Below are 19,951 nucleotides of genomic sequence, written 5' to 3' on the forward strand. Positions count from 1 at the left end.
TGGTGCATGTTTGTCCACCATAGGATAGAGCATAGAGCTAGGCTTGCTAATCAAGAGGAATTGCTTCCGCCAGGTATGACTTAAAACCAGAGCTGGAATTAGGGCAGGGCCATGGCAAGAGCACACCGAACACCAGAATGACAGGTGTGTCCTCTACAGGGTACGAGATCACTGTCACTGTTGGCTCCCTGCTCTCTCTCTGTCTTCATCCAAGCACCCGGCAGGTTCAGAAAGATCGAGTCCAATTCTCCAGGCAGTCGTCCTCAGCAGGAGGGAACCGAGGAACGTTATCATCTGAAATCATGGACTTAGGAGGCAAAAGCCTGGAAGCTTGAGGTTTTCGAAATGTAAATATTCTGTGGCAAGTGATTAATTTTTCTTAGATGAATTACTGTAGCCACTCTAGATTTTGTTTACTGTGGGAGCTGATTCTTTTTAGGCATACTGATGTATAATAGCACAAGTAAAATCTCCCAACTAATGTTGGAAAACTTAGAAAATAGAAAATAATCATCTATAATTTTAAGATACAAAATTGTTAATATTTTGTATTTGATTTTAATGATGAACACAATTATTGCTCTGCCTTGTTTTGAGGCGGATAATTTATTTTTCCACCAATGCTATCATAATTGTTGTCATCCTCCTCCTCAAATATTTACTAATTCCTGGCTAATACACAAGGAAAGTTCCAGGAAGAGTGGAGAAGATAAATAAATGGAAGATGTGGCTTCTTTTTTTTTTTTTTTTTTTTAAGAAGATTATTTTCTATTTAGGACTGAACATATGTCCTGGGAAAATAAAATATATGATTTATTCATAACATCCATGATTATTAAGCTCCTTTATGTGCTAGTCACTGTCCTCAGTGTGTGAGAAATCATGTTGAATAAAATGTCGTTTCTATGTTCAACTTAATGTCCAGGGGAGATAATAGACAAGCAAATCGGAATTTCAGTAAATTGGAGTGTGTGAATTGTTAGTGAAGTGCCCCAGAGAGAGTGCTTGCTATAGGAAGACAGTGCATTGAAAGAGGTATTGAATAACGTACTGGACAGTTTGGATGCCAGAATAAAAACATTCTTGTAAGTACTTGCTTCTTACGTTGCTCCTCAGTGAGAGTCTAAGGCATAACTCTAAGTAGTCAAGTAATAAAAACATTTTGGTAACAATGTGAAAGTAATATAGTTCAGGGATGGATCTTGTGAAATTTGGTTAAATGGGCCTTAAATTCTTTCTAGTACCAATTGTCTTAATATTTGCTTTTGTCAGGAGTTTAACATCAACATTTGACAAGTGCACAAAGTGCTCAGGTTCTGTGGTGTAGGTTGAAAAGGAGACCTTATATTTTATATTCTAGGTTGGCAGGTGTCAAGGTTAGTATTCCATTATGAAATTTAAGAACTGATCTGCATTCTTTTATTTAGGCAATGCATGTTTCCACCTCTGCAAGGAGGGAATTTGATGAAAGAGAAAAAGCTTACATCCATTATACCTTGGATATTTTGTCTCTATTTGCCATGAAACTTGTAGAATAGAATTTTTACAGCCAATTTTTCTATTTTACACCAACTTGGTATATTTTATTTTCTTTATGTCAGATGAAAGAAATGAGAACTTACTTTTTTATACTTTGAGTTGTTCAGTTCCAGAGGGAAAAATACCAAGAGAGCTATGAGAAGTTTTCTCCCTAGAGATCTTTAAGAAAAGGCGTTCATACACTTAACTGTCTGAAGTTGTTTGTGTAGAGTTTTGTGTGTCCTAGTTCAAAAAGCACGGTGTTTAAAAACCCAGACTTAGAAAATTGGTATCATTAAGGATGATTCTTATCTAGTCATTTTAGTTTTCTTACTAGGTACATTTATTTGATAATAAATACAATTGGTGAGTATTTGACTATGAATATTGCTTACATAATATCCAAATTTGCATTGTGAAGCATGTTTTGCAGTTTTCAGAACACTTTTACATTATTATGTTATTTGAGCCTCAGAGGTCTTATGTAGTAGGTAAGGCTGGTGTTATGATTATCCCCATTTTGCTGATGAGAAATCAGGATGCAAGGTCATGAGACTTAACCTGTGGCTATTAGTTACTAAGTGGTGGGGTTTGGTACAGGTTTTCTGACAGCACATTCTTTGCTCTTTTTACTGTGTTATAGGGCACGGATTTTTTTTTGTAAATGAGCATTTGTTCTGTTGTATGTCAAAATCAGGTCCATGTGGTGTCTCTGAGTCATTAATTTCTCCTTTCTGCAAGCTGAATGGCCACGGGGGGACGGGAGAAAAGGTTTGGACTTCCTCCCAAGTGATCATTTCCTCAGCTGGCACTTTCTTATCCATGCAGTGTTGAAGATGGTAACTTGGGGGTCTCAGATCAGCTCACAAAAAATAATTGAACTTATAAAATTCCTGAACTGACATTATTAGAACTAACTTGTTGCTCATAAAATAATATGGTTTGATGTTTAAAAATAAGTTTCCAGCAAACAGGAAGTGAATTTGTTAATGTACTAGGATTAAGTACTTTCACTAACTACATTAGCTATATATGATAATCAGTTCAGATGAGCATTGATAAATTAGACTGTGCACTTAGGAGAACCAAAATAAAATCAGTTCATTAACTACTGAGTCCTTATGTTGGAGCCACAACATACATAGGTTAAATTTTAGAGTTAACAGGGCCAAATGTAGACAATAGATAGAGCCTCTAGAAAGAAAAAGGACATATTACTGATGATTACTAAAAGAGTGAGGTCATGTTAGAAGAAGGAATTATGGGCACTTGGTCGCTCAGTTGGTTGAGGGTCCAACTCTTGATTTCAGCTCAGGTCATGATCCCAGGGTCATGGGATTGAGCCCCCATCAGGCTCCATGCTGAGTGTAGAGCCTGCTTAGCTCGCTCACGCTCTCTCTCTCTCCCCCCCCCCCTCCCCCCCTCCTCTTTCGCTGCTGATACTCTCTAAAATTAAAAAAAAAAAAAAGGAATTAGTATAGTACAAACATGCCTGACATAATTCAGGAGTATGCAGACAGTAGCTGGGGGTAGGAAAATACATGCTGGGGATAGTTGTAGATGAGTTTGATGAGCTTAATTATGGTGGACCATGAATTCCAGGACAAGAGATTTGTTGCTCTTCAAGTTAAAGATTGGAGTGCTCTTCTAGCCTAGGACTCGTGTTTTCCAGGTAAGGAAACCAAAGTGAATCATTCAAATTAGTTAGTGGAGAAATTGGGCCTGGAACCAAGGCTTCTTAATTATTAAGCTAATGTTGCTTCTATTATGTGATCTTATATGCTGTTGCCATTGTTGGTTCTGGGACAGAGAGTAGCAAAGTGAAAGCATTCCTTTTTAAGAGTAAAACTTTCACAGTCTTAGAAAAAGGATTAGAAGGAGAAGTTATTTGAAATAGGAAGACCGGTGAAGCTTATTTTGATAATCCTGGCGTGAGGTGATACAGAATGAAAAAGATGGAGGAGTCAGTAACAACTAGAGTTTCAGGCTGAGTGATGAGGAAAAGGGAAACGTATTAAAATAAGTTAGTAAATTTGGAGAGTAAACTTGTTTTGTGAGGAAGATCAAGCTCATTTTTGAATCCATTAGGAAAGCAATGGGAGTTGTTTTATTAGGCAGACAAGAATATGGGACTCGTGTTGCAAATGTTAAATTATACTTTGCAGATAATGAGGATTGACTAGTAGCATAGCATGTATTATAGAACTAATCTCTTCACACGGTACAACTGAAGGCAATTTAATTCCAGAAAGTCTCCCTAACACTGTTGCTTTAAGAGAAACTTATCTATTAGATGTGTCACTGATGAAACGTCTGGTTAATTAACTGGTTAACTGGTGTGGGCAAGCTCACCTCAAGAAGACCTTTACTGGCCCAACTGTATGATGCTTCTTCTCCAATAAAAGTATTAGTTGGGTGTGCAACCCCACGTAAAACCTATGTGCTACAGAGAAGGGTCTTACCTTTCAGCCATTCATTGCTGGAGCGGCTTTATGATATTTTATGATGTGATCACATTTTTGGTCATGATTGTAATTCAGTTTAATAACGTTAACTGGTTTCGTTTGGGCAATGTATTTCCCTAGTCACTCTTCATTTATTATTTTTAAACTTCTTTGTTTGAGTGAAACCAAAGGTAACAGCTGTTGATGTTTCTGCGAAGTGGTGGTGAACCTGAGCTGTTATCTATGTGGTCCATGAAAATTTTAAAGATGGGGCCTGTGTCTTTGTTTACCTTCTCTTTGTGTGTTTCTAAGGATTTCTAAGACTTTAAAGCATACTTATTAACTTTATTCATTACTAACCAGTTTACTTACATTTCGGGGGCCTTGATGTTCCCATAACCTGTTTGTCCAACATTTATCATTCTGTCTTACCTGCCTAGATTTGAATCTAAGCTTCACTGCTGAATGAGTTTGCAAGTTATGACAGATTTCCATGTTTCCATTTTTTTGTCATTTATTGGACAGTATTACTACCTACCTTGTGGGCTTGTTGTGAGAATTAAGTTATGAAATATATCAAGCACCTGAAGAGCCTGGCACAGCGCAAACACTCAGATCTTAGCTGTTGTTATTGTTACTGTCCTATTGCACTCTCCTGTTCATGGTTCGTCCTTGTATTCCTTGGAACTAGAACAGTGTTTGCATTTAGTAAGAATTTTTGAAGGGTTAATTGACCAAGGAAGGGGCGGAGGAAGGTGTCACAGGGTATCTCGTAGGGTGAAACAGTGAGAGGCCAGCAATTTTTGTCATAAGTGCTGTTTCCGTTCTTGCTCAGCTCCACTCTAGGTGAAAACTTCCCCTTAGTCATTAAGAATTAATGTTATCGATCCCAGTGTGGTTTTGTCAGGAAAGCAGTTAGGTTAATCGTAGTTGGAAGTGGTTAATAGTTTCCCAGTAGTTTTTACACTTTAAAAAGTATGTCCTAACTGGGGTGCCTGGCTGGCTCAGTTGGTACAGCATGCGAGTCTTGATCTTGGGTCGTGAATTTGAGCCCTACATTATACATAGAGCTGACTTAAAAGAAAAAAAGTATTTGTTACCCATTCTTGTTGCTTGCCCTTGAAGCCTGCCCGGGCGAAGAACAGTTTTTTTCAGATATACCTTTCTGGGTAGGATCCCCTCTGTAGGCAGTCCAGTTTTGCCTGGGAATCTAAGCCTGAGGGCAGCTTGTTGATTGTTTTTAGTTTCTTTGCTGCTGCTGCTTTTGAACATCCAGGCCTCTAAAGCACCATTTTTTGTTTCCTTAACTAGCATTACCTTCTTCCTATCATTACCAGTCCACATACATGTGCTTAAGTTAACGGCTTTGAGCAACATGATGTATTAATTGTTTTTCTCATCATTTTGCTACAAGGGAGGCATTATTTCTATTTTACACCCCTGGAAACTGAGGCTGAGCGTGGTTGATAAGTACCTTTCCTAAAGCTTTGCAGTAATTGTCAAAGCTGAGATTTAAACTTGGGAAAAACGGTCTGATGTTAACCTTTACTATCTCTGCTGGTTCTAATGAAGGTCTCAGCGTCAAATCTATATGACACCAACATTCCAGGGCAGCTTTGTGAATTAGTGTGTGTATTTGTATGTGCTTTGTAGCTTTTGAGTTCTATACAGATTTAGTCATTAATAGTGATCTAGTCCTTTATGCATCTCTCCTTTTTTAAAAAAATTTTTCTTGTTCACAAGATTTCTAGACTGCTCAGATTGTTTTTTCTTTAAGCATGATTTCCATCCTCTGTTGCCATCTTAGAGTGGCTTCTGTTGATTAGTATTCACTGTATGGAAGGGTCCCCATGTGTCAGAAAACGTAAGAAGAAAGAGACTTTCAGAGTCTTTTTTGAAAAGTTTTGTTTACTAGTAGTCTTCTTTTCAGTAGAGTCAGTGATTAAGAATGTGGGCCATGGTCAGACAGACCTGGTTCAAATCCTCCCTCTGCTCTATGACCTTGGAACTTTGAACATATTTCATAACCTCTTTAAACCTTAGCATCTTTACCTGTAAAATGGGAGTAATAATAATAATCCCAGACTATCGTAAAGAACACACGAGCAAAGGTATATGCTGTGTTTAGTGTAGCGTTTAGTGTTTAGTGTAGTGCTGTCAGTAAGTCTTAGCTGGTATTATAGATAGAGGGCTAGGCTTAGAAGAGTAACCCAGGAATATTGTCTGTGTTGAATTCAAGTGATCTGCAATAGATTTGCCCTCTAGGGGATAAGGGGTAAGGGTAAGAGTACAATGGGAGTCTCTTAAGGTTCTAGTCCCGGGTTTGATAGGCTCAGTCCCTTCATGGAGTACTTAACAAAGGGGCATGTAATGATTTGATCCGGAAGCCCTTAGAGAATGAAGGTGCATATACTTATATGTGAATTCAGCAAACATTTACTAAGCACCTGCTGCTGCCAGGCGCTACTGTGCAGATGCTGATGATAGAAAAGGAAAATAGGTCTTTCTCTTGTCTTTTTGAAGCTTATATTCCAACTGTGGGACCAGTATGTAAATAAATAACTGATATAACATGATAAGTGTTTTAAGGTATATGCAAAATGCCCTAGGGCATCAAGTGAGTTGGAAGGAAGCCCATTCTTGTTGATACTTTATCTTCAAGGGTAAGAATTTTCTTATAGGAGCATTAGTCCAGTGATTACTTTGATATTTTTTAGTGTAGATTTATCCTTCAAACACCAAATATATTTCAAATGTAAGTAAGATTTGGCTGTGTAACTGAAAGCAGCCTGCCTTTAAACTTTTCAAATAATATTATTTATCCAAAATCTATACAACTTAAGTAAATAGAAGTTATAGGCAAATTCTTGGCCTGCTGATTTCATAAAGAACACCCATAGCTTCAGTGTATAAAGGGGTTTCTTAGTTCATCAGTGTATGTGTTTTCCAAATTATTATTTATGCCCACGGGAAATATTGTTGGCATTTGGGAAGAAGTGAGTGTAATATCAGGTAGCATAACAATACTGTTAACTGGTAGAATAATGATTGGATGTTGACAATTGGAATATTAGCTACTGTGAAACACTATCTAATGGAACAATGCTAGGAAACTGTGTGTGTGTGTGCACACTTCTGTAGTTTATATAAAATATTAAAATACATTGAATATGTATTTATAATTTATATCATAGTATAATCAAATCCCTGTATCATATCATTATGTGGAAGAAATTATTTTTCTCATTTTGCAGATGAAGGCACTAAAACTTGCCTGAAATGATGTGAAACTAATAAGTGATGGAACAAAAACTGAATTTCAAAGCCTTTGTACTTTTCACCTTTTTGTGTTGAATACAACTGTTTCTCACTTAACAGGATTCATCATACAATAATTTAAATTTTACACATTTGTTATCCAAACTTGAAGAATTTGAGCCAAACTCTATGCACCCCTCTACCTCAACCTGAGTCTTTCTAGTGCCAGACAAAGTGAACAAAAAACTTTGGAAGTAAAAAAATCTAAAGTCTGGCAGTTTGCTTATATTTATGTTTTTAAAGTTACTGCTTTTCCATTTTCAACTGTTTCAGCTGTTTTCAGCGTACTAGCTGTACTTAATAAAGAGATCAACCATTACTTACTTATAAACAAAGCATAACATTTTAGCTAAAAGTTGAGAAAAATACCTACTAGTTGAGACATTAGTGTTACTATTTTGTTAAAACATTTTTTTTTCTCATACAAACATGTAGTGAAGTTTTAAATTCTTAAAAGTACTTCTGTTATAATATTTGAAGTACCATTTGTTTAAGGTGCTGTATACCTCCTATTTAAAAAAATTGTATTTTGGAAACCTTCAAATATACAAGGTAGACAAACTAGTATAATGAACTCCTAGGTAGCCATCATCGAGCTTCAGCAGTTACTAACTCTGGGCTAATCTTGGTTCACTGATCTGCCCCATTTCCATTTTTTCTCTTCTGTGTGAAACTAAGCAGGTGTCAGATATACCATTTTATTTGTAAATATTTCAGTATGGTATTCTAAAAGATAAAAACACTTTAAAATGTAGTAACCATAATTTAATTATCATACCTGAAACTTAAAGTTAATTCTAAATATTACTAAATAATTAATGTTCAATTTGCCAATGGTTTCTCATAAGGCTTCTTTTTGCATTTGTTTGAGTCAGGGTCCAAATGGTGTCCTTTATTCTTATTAATATGTATTTTGCTACGTATTGCTGATGGGGTCTTGGTGGTATAGTTTAACATGTCCTTATCTCCTGTGTGTTTTTTATAAAGTGGTAGCGTCTAGAGACTTAATCAAATTCAGATTTCCTTCCTTCTTTCCTTCCTTCCTTTCTCCCTGTCTCTCACCTCCGCTTCTCTTTCTTTTCCTCCCTTTGTTTTCCCCATCCTCCTCACTTCCTAATACATGAATGGTATTTCTTCTCTCAGGAGACATATGTGGTGGTTTTTCTTTTTTTGATACTAGTAGCTGTTTTGCTTCCATACTTGAATTCATTAGGAGTTGCACAGGATGATATTTTAATTGCCGCTTTATATTGATTTATTATCTGGAATGAGTCTACAAAGAAAAACTCCCCCTCATGTACTATTTGTTTAGCTAATTGTATAGTTTATATGAAAGAGTTTGGATAAATGCTTCATTCTTTATTCCTTTCTGAATTTTCATTTTTATTTTTTTAATTTAAAAGATTTATTTTTTTATTTTTATTTTTAAATATAATTTATTGCCAAGTTAGCTAACATAAAGTGTTTACAGTGTGCTCTTGGCTTCAGGAGTAGATTCCCATGATTCATCGTTTATATACAATATCCAGCGCTCATCCCAACAAGTACCCTCCTCAATGCCCATCACCTGTTTTCCTCCTCGCCCCACCATTAACCCTCAGTTTGTTCTCTGTATTTAAGAGTCTCTTATGGTTTGCCTCCCTCTCTGTTTGAAACTATCTTTTTCTCCTCCTCTTGCCCCATGGTCTTCTGTTCAGCTTCTCAAATTCCACATATGAGTGAAAACATGATATCTTTCTCTGACTGACTTATTTCACTTAGCATCATACCCTCCAGTTCCATCCATGTTGCTGCAAATGTAAGATTCATTCTCATTGCCAAGTAGTACTCCATTGTATATATATATACCACATCTTCTTTATCCATTCATCAGTTGATGGGCATTTAGGCTCTTTCCATAATTTGTCTGTTGTTGATAGCACTGCTATAAACGTTGGGGTACATGTGCCCCTATGAATCAGCACTCCTGTATCCTTTGGATAAATTCCTAGTAAATTTCAGAGTTTGTGATAGTAGGAGTCATTGGGGAAATTTTGACATATTTAAGCAAAGCATCTGGAGAATATAGAATAGTTATAGAACCAAATCCTAAACATGAATTGATAAACTAGCAAAAATGGAAAATTGGTTTTGAAGGAATATGAAAGTGTTAATGATTATAGCTGTTTTTAAAAAATGTTTATTTATTTATTTTGAGAGAGAGAGCATGCATGAGCTAGAGTGAACAGGGGAGGGAGCAGAGAGAGAGAGGGATAGAGAGAATCCCAAGCAGGCTCTGCTCTGTCAGCACAGAGCCTGATGTGGGCCTTGAACTCATGAACTTGAGATCTTGAGCCAAAAGCAAAAGTCAGTTGCTTAAGTAACTGAGCCACCTAGGTGCCCCGATACTAGCTCTTTTTAAAGCAAACAATGTGTGGTACTTTGAGAAGTACACCTTCTACAAGAGAGTATATCTTTATGTGTTTAGTACACTCTTAGGTATGCAGTGATGAAAAGCATGGATTCTGAAGCCAAATTTCCTGTATTTTAATTTTGGCTCTTTACTTACTGGTGTAACTTTGGGCAAGTTATTTACAGTCTGCATGCCTCCATTTTCTTAATTTTAAAACAGGATAATAATAGAGCCTTCATCATAGGGTTGTTGTTGAGAACTGAATGTGTTCATACATGTTAGGCCCTTATAGCTGAGAACACAATAAATTCTCAGTAAATATTAACTGATCCTCTTGTCAATAGTTTTCTTTGCTATTATAGTGGAAAGGAGGGAGGGAATTTCTGATACTTATCTTTTTTTTTATTTTTTTTTTTTTAAATTTTTTTTTTTCAACGTTTATTTATTTTTGGGACAGAGAGAGACAGAGCATGAACAGGGGAGGGGCAGAGAGAGGGAGACATAGAATCGGAAACAGGCTCCAGGCTCTGAGCCATCAGCCCAGAGCCTGACGCGGGGCTCGAACTCACAGACCGTGAGATCGTGACCTGGCTGAAGTCGGACGCTTAACCGACTGCGCCACCCAGGCGCCCCTCTGATACTTATCTTTAATCCATGTCATAGTTTTACTTTTGATATTTTTTTCTCATCCATTTTATATATTCCAGCCTTCTTGAAGTCACACTTATGACCCTTACTGAATTAAAGTGTCTAGGCATTGCACATCATTGTGCAATAATGTTGCACGTTGGTAACATCATAAAAAGAGAAACAACCAAATATCATATGTCTCTTGCTTATACCTCTGTTACACATCTAAATAGTATTAAAATTTAATTATATATATGGTGGTGTTTTCTACTGAACTGTGAACCTTATGAGGGGAGAGACTGTTTAATATAGTGCTTGGTTTTAGTTATGAGGCCAAAGTCCCTAATATTTGCTCATTTAACTACATTAACATTTCATTTATCAGGTTTGCCTAATAATATGCTTTCCAAGTTCAAAATAAGTGCATTTCCTAGCTATATACTTCAGAGTTAATACTGAAGTATATTATAATTCTGTATATATAATTCTGTAAATATTAGAATTTTATTTATTTTTAAACTGTTAAGTTGGTAATTTTTCTTCTAAGTATCAAGTCCTTTTTAGTCTTCTTAAACAGATTGTTACTTATTACTATGCATACTATTTATTTGGATCGTAATATAGTGTATCCTTGAAATTAATGTATTCATGGGTTCTATGTCAAATATTCTAAGGATGCCTTATACAGTTTTTCTTCCCATTGTGTCATAATCTCTCATTACAATCTACCAATTTCTTTCTGCTGTTGTTTCTTTCTGTTAACCTCTAGCAGTCCTAGCTCCCCAAATTCAGATTTAATGCTTCTGATCAATGCTTCTCCCTGCTGTGGATTGATTTGACTACCAAGTTCATTAGAACTTTTTCTACAATAAGATTTTAAAAGATCTAAACTGAGCTTCAGGGCATCTTCTCAGAGTCAAATGCAGAAATTTAGCACGTAGATGATGTGGCATCTATTTCACTAGCCATGTAACTTTTTAATTTACTCTTTGACATTGCTGAGGTTGTCATTTATGTGTGGCCTCTAGGCAAGTGAGATTATATTATATTAGGATATGAACAGAAGAATGAGGTGCTGATCTTCAGTGTTTCCATGCTGATACAGAGTTGGGATTTCTGTTCGAACTCCTGTACTCCAAAGTCCGTTTTCATTGCTCTTAGAGTCACATGTCAAAAAAGTCCATACTTGAATTATTATAGTTCTTGAACATTATATGATATTACTGATTGTTTTTTATTTACAGCACGAACTCTCTGTCTTATTTAACTTAAAAAATGTTTTTAGTTGTTTTTGAGAGAGAAAGAAAGAGACAGAGCGTGAGCGGGGGAGGTGCAGAGAGAGGGAGACACAGAATCCAAAGCAGGCTCCAGGCTCTGAGCTGTCAGCACAGAGCCTAACAGGGGGCTCAAACCCAAGGACTGTGAGGTCATGACTTGAGGCGAAGTCAGACACCTAACCGCCTGAGCCACCCAGGTGTCCCATGTCTTATTATTTAACTTAAAATTTTTTTTCACACATATGGATTGGTTAAATATCTGATGGATAGGTGCCTGTTGAAGATATATATTATTATATATCAGTTATTATCAGTGAGATTAATATCCGCGATATTATCAGTTACACAGATATAAGTCATTTGATAACATGCCCTTACAATGTTGGGGTGTGCATTTTAAATGTTTGTTTATAGACCTTGAGCTGAATATATAGGTCCAACTATATATAGGAAAAAATTGAATATGCCTAATCTACATATAGTTTGTAAACTGCTAGGAAAATGTTAAAAGTTGCAAAATAAAGTACCTCTGAGGCATTTGGTCCATTCAAATCCTAGTGTAATAAGTCTTAGAATTGTAGTTTGTTTGGAAGTTAGTACTTCTCAGAGTTACTGCAATGCAGGACTAAATCAGAGGGCGTGTTAATATGCCCATCCCAATATTTGATCCCTTATTATTTCTTTCTTTTTTATCTTTTCCATCCATATAATTTTTCACTACATAAAGAGAACAAAAAATTTAAAAGAGAACATACCTGTTTTACGCAAAAACGACTGCTGCTTTCATACTGTGCTTCAAAGTGGAATTTAATATGTATTCACTTATTTCTATGTACAGGTCATCTTTAACACAGCTCTCGTTGGACTGAAGTGGAAAAATGAGAATTGGAGCATATTTTCATTTTTGAGGTGAGTCCACTTGTAGAGAGATGAGTGTATTTCAAGCTGTCGGCTGTTTCTCAGGAAATTTTGACATTTGCATGTGCTCTGAGAAACACTATAGTTACACATGAAGTGCTGAGCGTGAGCCTGAGAGTCCCGGGCTGCATCTAGGGCTTGCCCCTGCCTTCGTGCCCAGTCCTGCTGCAGGGGCCCTTGGTGTGGTGCCCTGCTTACTTGACTTCTTTGTGTCAGTTTGCCTGGTTTTTTTTTGTTTTTTTTTTTTAATTTTTTTTTTAACGTTTATTCATTTTTTTGGGACAGAGAGAGACAGAGCATGAACGGGGGAGGGGCAGAGAGAGAGGGAGCCACAGAATCAGAAACAGGCTCAGGCTCTGAGCCATCAGCCCAGAGCCCGACGCGGGGCTCGAACTCACGGACCGCGAGATCGTGACCTGGCTGAAGTCGGACGCTCAACCGACTGCGCCACCCAAGCGCCCCAGTTTGCCTGTTTTTAAAAGAAGGATGGTGGGACTGTTGACTCGGCTTACCTTCCAGATTACATGTTTTGAAAATAAATTGAGATCATGGATATGTAAGTGTTTCATTAAGAAAAATGTTAGGTAGAGGTATTAAAACTGTCAACTGTCAGTAAGTTCAATGGGTCTTAACAGTTATATGCATAGAATCTTTTTGAGTATGAAATTTTTGCATGTTACTGTAGCCTACTAGCAGCAGAACGATAGGAAGACCGTGCTGTCTTCTATATTATTTCTGAGAAAACTGGCAAGCACAAAAAGAAGAGGGGAAAGTAAGAGGAGGAAGAAGCAGCAGAGGAAAACAAAACCACTTGGGTGGCTTTGAAAGTACTGGCATTTTTAGAATTAAAAATTTCTTTATTTACTGGGATGTTTTTGAAGGAATTGTTAATCTGTGGATTACTAAATGCATTTTCTTTGTGTGTTTGTGTGTGAAACAAAGTATTATTAATAATAGTTCAGATGTACTGAATTGTTCACTTTAAAAGGGTGAGTTTTGGGGCGCCTGGGTGGCTCAGGTCATGATCTCAAGGTTCGTGAGTTCAAGCCCAGCGTCAGGCTCTGTGCTGATGGCTCAGAGCCTGGAACCTGTTTCAGATTCTGTGTCTCCCTCTCTCCCTGACCCTCCCCCGTTCATGCTGTCTCTCTCTGTCTCAAAAATAAATAAACGTTAAAAAAAAATTTTTTTTTGGGGCGCCTGGGTGGCACAGTCGATTAAGCGTCCGACTTCAGCCAGGTCACGATCTCGCGGTCCGTGAGTTCGAGCCCCGCGTCAGGCTCTGGGCTGATGGCTCAGAGCCTGGAGCCTGTTTCCGATTCTGTGTCTCCCTCTCTCTCTGCCCCTCCCCCGTTCATGCTCTGTCTCTCTCTGTCCCAAAAATAAAAATTAAAAAAAAAAAAAATTTTTTTTAAAGGGTGAGTTTTATGGTATGCAAATTATATCTCAATATTTAAATGCATTTTCTATTAAAAACCTGTACACATTATTTTCAATATTTTTATATTCTGTATTTTACATTCTTGATGTGGGGGAAAAAAATCTAGTTCCGATTTTTCTCTTCCTTGGGGTTTTAGCCATTCATCTGGATACCCTGGTGTAGGTGATCTGAGGCTTGCTTGAGTAATACTGAGTGGGTGTTTCTTTTAGCTTCATAAATTTGTTTGTTTTGTTTGTCTTCTTAACTTCCTTTATTTCTCTTGTTTTTCTTCAACTCACCCGGCACAGGTCATGTCTTTATCTCTTTTTGGGCTTAGGATTTGCACATAACCTTTTATTCTGGGTGTCCCAAATTGTATCCTGAAGCTTTTTAAAGGTGCCAGGATACTATTTAGCAATTGTGGTTACGATATTTCTTCCTAGTAACTATGTTTTAAGAGTATTTCCTTATATCTTGGGAGAGAAATACCGGTCAGATGGTAGTAAAATTAACCGTCTTCCTGCACTCTGTCTTCAGATATTATGGATTCTAGTGCAGTGGCTGTTGCTGTAGCTAGATGATTTGGTTATCTTTTGTCTAACATTGCAGTTGCTGACTCTCTCTGTGTCTTAGTCCAGAAGAAAATGTTAAATTTTTCTCATACAATGTACTTACTCAGTTCCTTGTTGAGTGACTGCGGGGGCGGTGTTCAAGGTCCCTCACAGCCATCAGCCACCTGTCTTTTAATCTTCAATCCGGTTTCAACAGTTTTAATTCTCTTGCTCTAACCTCTAATTTATTGCTTGGCTGAGTCATCTAGCAACTACTTTTGTGTTCTCTTAATACAATTGCCAGTTATATTCTTTTGTATTTTTAAGAAATGTTGTTTGTGACTTACTAAACAACTGGCTTATTTAGTTCCACCTAAAAGTCATTTCTTTGGTTTCCCCCAAAAAAGTAGTTGACCAGTCTAAAGAAACATAATTGTAGAGGGGTTTTACCAATTGCCTTTTTATCTAGATAGTGTGTGTAGGCTGTAGGAAGAAAGCCTGTTCACAGCTTTCACCATCCAACACTTGTAAAATTTAGGACATGTAGTCTCTTGAACCTCAAATTTTATAGTTGTAAAGTAGGTATAGTGTTACTGACATCATAGAATTGTAAGGATTGAGTTGAGATAGCATACAGAAAGTGCCCAATACAGTATGGAGCACAAATTTGTACTTAGGTAGTTATTGTCATTGCTGATTCATCCTCTTCCTGCAATTTATCATCATTGTCATGGTTGTGAGATGAAGCCCAAAAGGAGTTTTGTACCAGTGAGCTCCAGGCACAATGCAGTATTGATAAAAGTCTGCTGTTGAAATTGTGTGTAGATACAGATTCTTTGATACACCCTTCGTCTTCGTTACCATGAGAAGGTCCAAGCCTAGAGGTAGATCAGCATGTGTAAGATTACTAAAGACTTACAGAAATGGGTTAATTGGTAGCTAATGAGCTGTTTCTGAGAATAGCACTAGAGTTTTAGGAAATACACAGTTTCACTTCAGACTTAGCCCTTGGAAGTAAGCAGTTATTTAAACTGTTTACCTTTGCAGAAACAATACACTAAAAGTATTAACCACTTAAAAATTTTACCTTTTTCAGTATGTGTTTCTGTTTTTTTTTGATATGATGAAAAAATTCAGCTACAAAATCAGATTTTAAAGAACAGACATATATAGCAATTAATCATTCAGCTTTCTTTTGCCTGCATACAGGCACACCTTATTTTCTTTCATTTTAGAGTGTGAGCATACAAGATGTCGGGATTAGATAACAGCACATCAGGTGGCTTCTTGCTATCAGTTTGGGGATGATTGAAATTACTGATACATAAAATGCAGTGAAATCTTTTTATGCAAGAATACCAGAAAAAAAGATGTTTCTATTTGGAAAATACCCTAGCTCTTTGAATCTTTGGTGTGAGGTTTGCATGAGGTGAGAAAGACCTGAGTGTGTGAAACATTTAAAATGGTGAAAAGTTTGTTTTAAAGTTTTATATTCTGAATTTAACTCTTAAAACTCTTTTGAAAAGGAAATGAATATTTCCAAGATGACAAAGATTCTGTGCAGGGGATTTGATTAAATCAACAAAAAATTGGGGTAACAAGATTATTCTATCCGAAAAGGATTTATTTCCAGATGATATAAAGACAGGCTTTTAAGATACCATAAGATATATTGTTGACTGAACTTTCTGCCTGAGATGCATTTCTGAAATGAGTAAATGGAATATTTAAATGTCCTATGTAAACTTGTCATTTGTGAATCCATTTTTGAAGCAATACTTAACGTCTAATAGACCTTTTGTGCAATTAAAGATTTTCTTAAAAAAAGACTCTCTTATTTACATGGAGATAAGGGAGGTGATACTGTTTGTCTGTATTTTTGTCGTTATATGGGAAACGTAGTTATTTTCTGAGGAGGGGTGAAGGCAAGGAGGAGCGTGCTCTATTATAACTTGAGAATGTGGTCACTATGGGGAATATGGTGTGGAGTCCACCACAGTCAGAGACCAACTAAGACTGATACAGATTTATAGTGTTATCAAGTTTATAATTCTCCTTAGTAAACCAGGAAGCAAATGTAAAGAAGGTTGAGTAGTACTAGGCCACAATGAAGATAAAGTCTCTGCCCTCAAAAACTTCATAGTTTCCTTTACAAAATAGAATGTTCTGTCTTAAAGTCCCCGAGTTTCTAGGCTCCCTGTAGACATGAACAACCTAGTTCCAGTGTATCCTATTGAATCTCTATTTTTTTGATCATCTCCAAGTACCTAGCTCAGTGTTTGGAATGTGCACTGATTAAATTAAACTGGCAATATGGAATCAAATGCTAAAGGGAAAGGCTGTGCTGTTATTCTTTTTATTTTTTTTTTATTTTTGAGAGAGTGAGAGAGGCAGAGAGAGAGGCAGACAGAGGATCTGAAGCAGGCTCTGTGCCATTAGCCCAGAGCCCAATGCAGGCCTTGAACCCATGAACCAGGAGATCATGACCTGAGCTGAAGTTGGATGTTTAACCAACTGAGCCACTCAGGCACCTCTGTGCTTTTATTCTTAATAGTGGCTAACATGATGTAGCTCACCTTTAGAGGAATCACACTGGTCTTCTCCTCAAAAACCATGTAAGCAAGAAAAGAATATAAAGTGAAATACTTAAAGTTATGGGAAAACCATGGAGTGCGTGGTTGGCCCAGTCGGTGATGCATCTAACTCGATCGCAGCTCAGGTCTTGATCTCAGGGTTGTGAGTTCAAGCCCCGCATTGCACTCCATGCTGGGCATGAAGGCTACTTTAAAAACAAAACAAAAGCGTTATAGGAAAACCAAATCCAAACCACCAGTCTAGAATTCTGTATCCAGGAAAATTATCCTTCAAAAATGGAGACATAAAGACCTTCTGAGACAAAACAAGGACAACACTGCACTGGGAATTTGTCACCAGTACACTTGCCTTGAAAGAAATGTTAAAAGAAATATGATTTGTAAACATTCTAGTCTGTGGCTTGTCTTTTTATGTTTTTGTGTTTTTTAGCATATTTTTACTGGCTTAAATATTTTGCTCCCAAAGTTTGATATCAAAATATATTGTGCTTTAACTGTTTCTGGAAATAGTATCTCTGAAATGACTATTTTCAGTAAAGCTTACTTAAAATCTTAGATATGGCATGATTAGGCAGTGGGGCGGGGAGTCAGGTTACATTGCAGGACCAATTGCAGACTGCTGACATCACCATGAGTTTTGGAGCAAAAATGGCCTAAAAGTTGTCCTGCGTTGGGCTGAAATGGCCAAATGTCTGTACCCCCACCTTGATCACTCATTGATCGTGGGCCTCCCTGGGAAGGGCATGACCTTGGACTTGGTAGCTTACTGCCCCTGAGGCAATCCCTCAAAGGGCTGATTGCTCAAGGCTGTCTGCTGACTGTACAGCCAGCAGCTGGAACAAGGAATCATTCCTTGAAGGGATATCTGGGTGGCACCTCTCCAGGTCTACGTCAGATCTGTAAGTCTGGGGCCCATTTTATGTTTGGTAAGAGGCCCTGTAGATCTGGGGCAAGAGGACTCTAATAAATCTGTATATGTGGACAAACCAGCGTTCCCTTAGAAGAGCCACCTGCAAAGCAAAGGGCTCAAAAGCAGAGCTTGGGGAAACAGTTAAAGGAACTAAGTACAAGAAACAGTAACGAAAGTATAAAGTCTTAGATTTGTAATGTTCTTTTGTGTTCAACGTGTAAAGCAGAACTATCAGACTTAAATTTTCACCCAAAAAGGTATGTGCTTTCCTAAAGTAGATATGGTGCCCTGAAGAGACATGCCTGACCTTTGAAATTCAATTAATGACTCAGCACCTGGGAGGATGTTCCTGATTATTGTCGTGGTGCTTTTGTAACATCCTCTGTGGTTCTTTGCCTGAGGAGCAGATTACCTTACCATGCATCAGGAGTCAATATTAAAAGGGCCACTGCTGTAGTTTCTGTAAGCTTCATCTCTTGGACTGTTATTAGTTTGGTACAGGACACTGATTAAATTATATACATGCATATACCCCCAAATCGCTGCCTGGTTTGAAAATGGAATCTCTGAATTGGCTTCTGTGTCTGTTTTAAGAGTTATTACCATGGGAATGAATAGTCTGCTTAGTTTTATAGTTGGCATGGTTCTTCCAGGTTAAGTCACCTGTGTTTTCTTATGACCAGTTGGCCACACTAAAGAAAGCAAGTAGTTAGAATGCAAAACTAGTGATTTAGTAGAATTAGCCACATCAATGCTTTTAATCTGTTGATTATTTCCTTTCATGCTAGCCAGCAGGGGTTTCCTCATTTCGGTTTTAAACTTGTCCATTGCAATCAGAACGGGTGGGGATTTGTTATCCTGTGCTGTAGTTGTGAACTTTTCTTCATTTGTTGAAGCATAATGGGGGAGAGAGAAGAAAATGGACAAAAACATCATGATAAAAGAAACAAGGTTTATTCATTTTGAATTTTCTTAATTCTTACTTTTGCTTAATTTTACTGAGTCATCATTTCATATACTTTGCTTTACTATATGTACATAAACTGTGGTAGTGGATCAGCTGTCTTAAACCTGTAGGTTTCTACAAACATTAATTAAGGTATTTCAATTAGGTTTACAATATAACACAAGAATGAGGAGGGGCGAATACAAGCAAAACAATGAATTGGGGGTAATGATTTGTTGATTTGGAGATAGACACACACATACACCCATGCACGCTCTATTTTGCCTAATGGCCGAACTGGATATGATGAGAGTTTCCTGCTTGGGGTCAGTGCTCCTGTAGCGAACCCAGTTCTGTACAGCCCGAGATCTTTAGAAGTTAAATCAGCTGGGAAAACAATGAGAACCCCAGATGCCACAGGCCTTGTGAGATTTAAACAGTAAAACTGTAGTTACTTGTGTATAACTCAACTTTACACAAATTAATAAGATTTCCTGAGTGGAATGAGGATTTAAGAGAGCTAGTAAATTTCAAAGCCTGAAAAAATACCACATACTGAATTACAGTCTCATCTATTTAATAATTTAAATCTGAGGAGTCACATATGCAACAAAGTTTAAATTAGTTCAGTTCTGGTTATGATACGTCCTCTTTAACTCATGACTCAGTAATCAAAATGATTTTCCATTTAATTAGTTGCAGTTGAAGAGATTTTTCTCTTTTATCTCTACATCATTAATAAAATTATAGGGGTGCCTGGGTGGCTCAGTCAGTTAAACATCCAACTTTGGCTCAGGTCACGATCTCATGGTTTGTGAGTTGGAGCCCCATGTTGGGCTCTGTGCTGACAGCTTGGCGCCTGGACCCTGCTTCAGATTCTGTGTCTCCCTCCCTGTCGGCCCGTCCCCTATTGGCGCGTGCTCTCTCTCTCTCTCAAAAATAAACATTAAAAAAATTAAAAATAAATAATTAAAATTCCAATCATTTCTGCTTCTAGGATGACTATATAATTTCATCGATACCTAATATAGTACAC

At 37.3% G+C, this 19,951-nt stretch overlaps 2 protein-coding genes across 2 annotated transcripts in view; both read left to right on the forward strand.

The window, feature by feature from the left end:
* Positions 1–12,488, forward strand: part of LOC121038411 (translation initiation factor IF-2-like) — a 66,991-nt gene extending 54,503 nt beyond the window's left edge. The window contains exon 4 of the mRNA XM_040487871.1: positions 12,418–12,488. The gene's annotated coding sequence lies outside the window, so the exon portion shown is untranslated. The remainder of the gene's footprint in view (positions 1–12,417) is intronic.
* The window catches only part of EPS8 (EGFR pathway substrate 8, signaling adaptor), a 128,490-nt gene continuing 120,954 nt past the window's right edge, over positions 12,416–19,951 (forward strand). The window contains exon 1 of the mRNA XM_040488814.1: positions 12,416–12,488. The gene's annotated coding sequence lies outside the window, so the exon portion shown is untranslated. The remainder of the gene's footprint in view (positions 12,489–19,951) is intronic.

Source organism: Herpailurus yagouaroundi, unplaced genomic scaffold (genome assembly GCF_014898765.1).
Source record: "Herpailurus yagouaroundi ecotype Mexico unplaced genomic scaffold, PumYag 166, whole genome shotgun sequence".
Lineage (NCBI taxonomy): Eukaryota > Metazoa > Chordata > Mammalia > Carnivora > Felidae > Herpailurus > Herpailurus yagouaroundi.